This window comes from Hydra vulgaris, chromosome 13, assembly GCF_038396675.1.
Source record: "Hydra vulgaris chromosome 13, alternate assembly HydraT2T_AEP".
NCBI classification, from domain to species: domain Eukaryota; kingdom Metazoa; phylum Cnidaria; class Hydrozoa; order Anthoathecata; family Hydridae; genus Hydra; species Hydra vulgaris.
Window position 1 is genome coordinate 44,669,584 of NC_088932.1, and position 7,049 is coordinate 44,676,632.

Sequence of the window (7,049 nt, forward strand, 5' to 3'; positions counted from 1 at the left end):
TTCAAGTGTGTAACTGTTTTATCAAAACCATTTAAAATTTGGTCGGCATAAACCAATAACTGCAAGTTCCGTGGAATGGTTATTGCGATAACCAAACTGTTTACGATAAAGAATGTTGTTTTTCTCACGATAATTGTACAGTCTGTTGTGCATAATACGCTCTAGCATTTTTAAAAAACAGAAAAGTATGGATATTGGTCAGTACCCAGTCGGCAAATTTAGTTGTAAATGCGCATTAGAAACTCGTTTAAATACGTATCGATGTGGTATGTATGTTAGCCATTTTATCGTGTCGAACACGCATTAGAAATACGCATTAGATGCGTATAAAGACAGGAATACAATACGACGCCTAATGAGTATCAGACTCGCATTTGAAACTCTTGTAAACACGTATAAAACACGATAACCAGAGAATATTCAATACGATATTTTCCTGGTATTACATGCGCATTTAAAACTTTCCAGAATACGCATTATTTACGAATATATGTTAGCCATTTTATCGTATCAAACGCGCATTAAAAATAGACATCAGATGCGTATAAAGATACCATACGACGCCTACTGAGTATCAAACTCGCATTTAAACACGTATAAAACACGATAACCAGAGAATATAATAAATCATTAATAACAATAAAAACACATTAATAACTTGATATATTATCTAAAATATTAAATACAAATTTATCTAAAAATAGATAACTTTGACTCCGTATCAGCAACGTCATTGCTTATAGGTAACGACATAAAGACCGCATTAACATCAGTTAAATTCTTTTTAAAATCTGTCACAACACAAGTACCAGAAAAGGAAAGTCAAGTAAAGCCTGCAAATACCTATAATAAGACATGAAAAAAAAATTACAATTTTTAATTACAAAAGTACTATTTGCATTTTATTGTTAGTAGAATTAGGATAATAATAACAGAAAATATATGAACCTGTCATTTCGAAAAGGGCACAAGTCCATTTACTAAAACTTTTCAAAATCAATAAAAATATGATTTTTATTAAAATAATGTCTAGGTTGCTAAAGAAATTAAACATAAAAGTAGATAAATAAAGAACGTATATAACTTATGTATTTTTTATTTTTTATAAAAAAAACATAAATCATACAGAAATTTTTAATTCAAACTTATAAACTAACTGCTAAAAGTTTTGGACTTATGTCCTTTTCGAAATGACAGGTTCATATATTCTGTCTACAGAATAATTAAAAATGATTATAAAAAGGCTAGACAACACAATGTATACATTGTTACTATAGTAACGCTGGCAAATAACACCACAACTTAATAAGATATTTTATTAACTTAAATACTTGGACTAAAAAGATTTTATTTATTACAATATTTGAACAATCAAGGGACAATTATAGTTAAACAATTTGAGCAACTATATCATAAAATAGTAAGCAACTCGTAAAATATTTCCTATAAATGCTCATTATCATTTGTGGTATTAAGAAATACGTAAGAGCTCAGTAATTACATAAGTTTTATTAAATCTCCTTCTCATCTAAGAGAGAGAGAGAGAGAGAGAGAGAGAGAAAAAGAAAGTGTTTCCAAAGCAGCATGTTAACAAATGTAAAAAAGCACGGAATAAATAGTAGTAACTGGTTTTATTATGTTACCAGTAAACAAAATTATTTTTACCTTGATTAAAAGCTAATTTCCAGCATTTCTTAATTAAGCTCCAGCTTCTCTCTAACTATTGACTAATGATTAATAGAGTAACTTTCACATCATACTAAACTTAAAAAATTAAAACCATGTTTCAACAGTTAGCTAACTAATCAAAAGATGACAAAGGGAAGACAAACTAAAAAAAAAAATGAAAAAAAGAACATATTTATGATATTATAAAAAAAAAATTATTTAGATTTAAAAGTGTTTATTGTTACTATAAATAGTTAAACTCATACTTTGCTTTGTTCTGAAGTGTTTAAAGTAAAATCAAATTAACAGACATTAACACTGCTTGACACTGAATTCTGTCAAGCAGTGTTAATGTCTGTTAATTTGATTAATTTCATCCTGCCTAGATCTATTTTTTTCATTTGACAACTATTTTCAAGTTGCCTATTAGCATTTTACATTAATAACTTTGTTGAGCCTAATACTATCTATTTCAATTTCGCTGTTATCATTAAACATATTACCAGTAATCTTACTATTGTTACAATTGAATAAATGAACGTAAAAGAATCATACAAATTGTGATCTTTTCTAATCAAAGACTTTATTTAAACTTAAGATTTATTAAAATCCATATCTTTTTATATGTTTATATACATAAGTTGTTTATCAAAAATATTAAACAATATTTATTTACATCAATTATTTTTAATTTAACAAAGAATCTACAATGCACAAAGTTATTCTTACCTTAATGAACAAAAATAATAAATGCACAATCTTGTATTAAAATTTGAAGCAATGTCAGTCAGTATATTTTACTCTAAAGTAATTATATATATATATATATATATATATATATATATATATATATATATATATATATATATATATATATATATATATATATATATATATATATTTGGGTGCATCCAACGCCCCATACATTCAAAAATTGATCTGTCCCTATTCTTAAAACTTTCTATTGGTTATCACAAGACACCCTGTTAAATTTTTTCAAAATTGAATGAGATTTAGGGGGGCCACCTCAAGTCTGAAACTTGCAACAAGACCCAGAAAACAAAAGGAAAAAAAGTTTTTCAAAAGTATGACATGTTGGGTCTCAAAAGAAGCAAAAATTTATAAAAATTTCAAAAATAACAAAATTTTACACAAGAAATATTATTCTAAGTTTTATTGCATAAAAATTATTATTTTTTAACAAAAAATTAAAAAAACCCTTTTTTTTCATGTTTTTGTCAAAAAAAATTTTCAAGGTATTTTTAACAAAAAAATGATAACTATTTAAATGCGCATTAGAAAACAGAAGGAAAAAAAGTTTTTCAAAAGTATGACATGTTGGGTCTCAAAAGAAGCAAAAATTTATAAAAATTTCAAAAATAACAAAATTTTACACAAGAAATATTATTCTAAGTTTTATTGCATAAAAATTATTATTTTTTAACAAAAAATTAAAAAAACCCTTTTTTTTCATGTTTTTGTCAAAAAAAATTTTCAAGGTATTTTTAACAAAAAAATGATAACTATTTTTGAAATTTTTATAAAGTTTCGCTTCTTTTGAGACCCAACATGACATACTTTTGAAAAACTTTTTTTCCTTCTGTTTAGGGTCTTGTTGCAAGTTTCAGACTTGAGGTGGCCCCCCTAAATCTCATTCAATTTTGAAAAAATTAACAGGGTGTCTTGTGAGAACCAATAGAAAGTTTTAAGAATAGGGACAGATCAATTTTTGAATGTATGGGGCGTTGGATGCACCCTAATATATATATATATATATATATATATATATATATATATATATATATATATATATATATATATATATATATATATATATATATATATATATATATATATATATATATATATGCTGAAATATAGGCAGATTTAAGTTTATAAACTTTCGTGTCAACAAATTACAGTCAGTTTTCCATGTTAAATACACAAAATATTTATTTAATAAAATATATATCAAATATAAAATAAATCCAATATAAAATAAAACAAAATAGTAAACTTACTCAAATCAGTATCAGTTACACTGTGTGAAGTAACTAAAAAACACTTCAGTTCTTTTCAATCACTCTAAAAAATAACTTTCACCTCTTTCCAATAGCACTAAAAAATAAAACAAAACTTGCTTAGCTGAGTTGCCTAGTTTATAAGAATCTGAAAACAGATAAGTAAAAAACCAAGAACAAACAAACATTTATTTGTTAGAACTACTATATTTTAACAAATTAAATTAAACAAAGAATAACGCCAATTCTCCTTAAAAGCTAAAAAAAATTTTCAGCTCAAACTTGCTTGCAGACCTTGCTTGTAAAATAAAATGTGAATAAGAAACATTTAGAAAAGCCTAGAATAAACTCATAAAAATTTACATACATTTGTTCTTTTATATCGCATAAATCCATCATATGATAAATCTGAAATGAAAAAGTATAATGGATAAGTAACTACAAAGAGAAACATCAAATATGAATCAAAATTCAATATATCTGATATAACAATAGACACCAACATAAAGGTAAGCCAAATGTAACAACATTTGTAACATAAATAAAAACTTTACGCAAAATCTTGCTCAACACATTTGCCAAGTCACACACTTTGAAAACATGGAAACAACATAATATAAACATATATAATAACTATAAAACACAATACATTTATTTAACTTTATATAACATATATAAACACCTCATATAATATTTATATATATGAGGTGTTTACATATGCGCGAACAAAAAATTAAAAAATAACATAAAAAAATCTAAAAAGATTCATATATATATTCATATATAAAAACACATATCTCGTAATAAAATATCAATTATAATCATATTTAATTTAAATCAAATACTTATTGAATAAAGAGCAAAAAACAGATAGAAGAACTGCAATCTTTATAACAAAATTTAATGTTTAGCAACAATAAAATGTCAGTGTTGGCTCGAAATTTTAATTTATTTTTCTAAATTTTTTAAAACAGTACAAAAAAAAAGGTAATAGCATAACAGAAATGGTAATAAAATAATAATCAACATAATAAAATAAGCAAGGTATGAAATTATAGGATTTATAATATATTTGAATTATATTAATTTAGGACTTCATAAAACTAAATAAATTTAAAAGTAGTAATAAATATTTTTATGACAAAGTTTTAGTAACTTTTTTAGTACAAAAAAGTACTGTAACTGTATTGGGGATATGTGATACTGCTTTAGCAGTACGATACCTCTTCATACAACTTTTTATGTATTCCTGACTATAACTTTTCATTCCAGACAAACTTTTTACTAAATTTCTCAAGAGAAAACTTTTTAATTTAAATTTTGCTTTCACAATTTCAGTTTAAGCATGCGCTTTAAAGCAAAGATTTTCGTTTTTCCGTTATATGTTGATATTTGATCAAAATCGGGTACGATATCGTATCCGATTTTGATCAAATATTAAATAATACGTATTTTTGATAAATAAGTGGTATTGAACTCGAATTCGAAACTCAAAACTAAATGCGTATTTTTCTGGTATCAACGGCGGTATGTTATACGTGATCAATACTCCGAGTATTTACAATACTAAATTTGCCGACTGGGTAGTTAGATTTTAATGAGTCATCACCGCTTTTGTAAATCGGAATTATTTTTGGTAATTTTAGTTAGTCAGGAAAAATGCCGTTTCTTAGGGAAAGATGCAAAAATTCTAAAAAGAGTTTTCTCTATAATATCAGAGACTGCTTTTACAACATCAGGGTTAACTTCATTCAGACCCGCACTCTCATTTGTTTTCAGCATACTAATTGCTAGTCGAAGTTCATCAATTAAACGCTCCGATTTCTCGATGAAGAAATCAGATTTTTTTAAAAAGTATTTAAAAGATTTTTTTCCCTCAGGACTTGCACCGTCAAGGTTTTTTTCTATATTATAAAAAAGTTATTAAATGTTTCTGCAGTTTCCTTATGAACAAAAGCATCTCCTCTATTATCATTCCTTTCCAATCTTTTTAGCATATTATCCTTTTCACATTTCCCACTCCTGTTATATTTTTAATTACATTCCATGTTTTCCATGCATTTCAAAACCAATGAAGAGTAGTAATTTTGGGATACTTTTTTAACTTTTCAAAGAATTTTTATAGTTTTTGTATTTTATTTCATTTTTTTTTAATTTTTGGGAAAGTTTTTGTTATCTTTTTGACGACTTAATGAGTCCTCTCGTCATCCATGGACTTTGCAAGTTTTTTTATAATAATTTATAGGCACCGCCTATTCGGTTCATAAAGTCCGCAAAAAGTCAGACCGACTTTTTTTGCGGATTAAAACAGTACGATCGTTAAATATTTTACAAACCATTATCCAAAAAATAATTTACGAAAAGCGATTTTTTTTTTCTGATTCTCTTTACTGTTTGGATTATTAATCCGAAAAACTTTTACGAACTGCTTGCGGATTTTTATTTTGCAAATTTTTTTTTGATGTTGGGATTATTAATCCGAATAACTTTTACGAATCACTTTAACTTTATTTCGCTTAGCGAATTATACAAATCGCGTTCCGTTCGGGTCACCATTAAATGGCGTGGTTCAAAGAAATTACCTTTTTATGTGCGCGTCCTATAAATAGTGGATTTCTTTTTTATTTTCAATCATTCCTATTTGGAAATCTTAACCTACAACAATTCGTTCAAGAGATCAATAAGTCTTTTACAATTCGTTCAAGAGATCAACAAGTCATTTACATTTATTACGGTAAGCCATTATTATATTATTTTAATTTTTTAAACTCAGTTTTTGTGGGTTTTTTCATTTTTTGTGGATCAAATTCTTTGGCGATTTAATTTGCTTTGCGGATTGCTTCAATTAGTGGATTAGTGCGATAAAATTTATATTGTTGTATTTCTTCTACTTAAATAGAAATAGAAATAAAAATAGAAATAGAGATAAAAACTAGTTTGAAAAATGGTTACGTTCATTTCAACAATTAAGGCAAATAATTAGTTATTTTGTTGAAAACATTATGCATGCCTCTAAAACATCATTTATTGTTTAGACAAATATTAAGAAAAAATTTCAAATAACTTTTAAATAATAAGTTCTTTTTTGGAAACTGTTTGCATGCATCACGTTTTATTAAGGCAAATATTAAGAAAATATTATTTGCTTAATATTTTATAAAATACTCCCTCAATATTTCCGAAATTAATTGGTGTTCAAAGTGTAATTTGGTGGTTTGACCACCGCCTAAATCTAGTTGTCAGTGGTGCTGTCGGTGATAAAAGATGTCTGTAGTGGTCAATTCTCAACCACAAAATAACAACATTAGTTGGTCACTTTAACCAGTCCTCTCAAAAAGCTATGACTGTAGTTAATTCTGC

General features: G+C 26.0%; 1 long non-coding RNA gene across 6 annotated transcripts; it reads right to left on the bottom strand.

Annotated features, from left to right (window-relative positions):
* Nucleotides 1–646: 646 nt before the first annotated feature.
* On the bottom strand, nucleotides 647–5,078 carry LOC136089325 (uncharacterized). 6 transcript variants are annotated; one of them, XR_010642955.1, is made up of 6 exons: nucleotides 4,913–5,078; nucleotides 4,057–4,097; nucleotides 3,690–3,786; nucleotides 2,398–2,470; nucleotides 1,666–1,831; nucleotides 647–843 (listed from the first exon to the last, which is right to left on the bottom strand). It is a non-coding gene; the product is annotated as an uncharacterized LOC136089325 (long non-coding RNA). The 6 variants fall into 6 exon arrangements; XR_010642956.1 differs by lacking the exon at nucleotides 4,913–5,078 and adding an exon at nucleotides 4,244–4,399; XR_010642951.1 differs by lacking the exon at nucleotides 4,913–5,078 and having other exon boundaries at nucleotides 4,057–4,222.
* Between the last annotated feature and the right edge of the window lie 1,971 nt (nucleotides 5,079–7,049).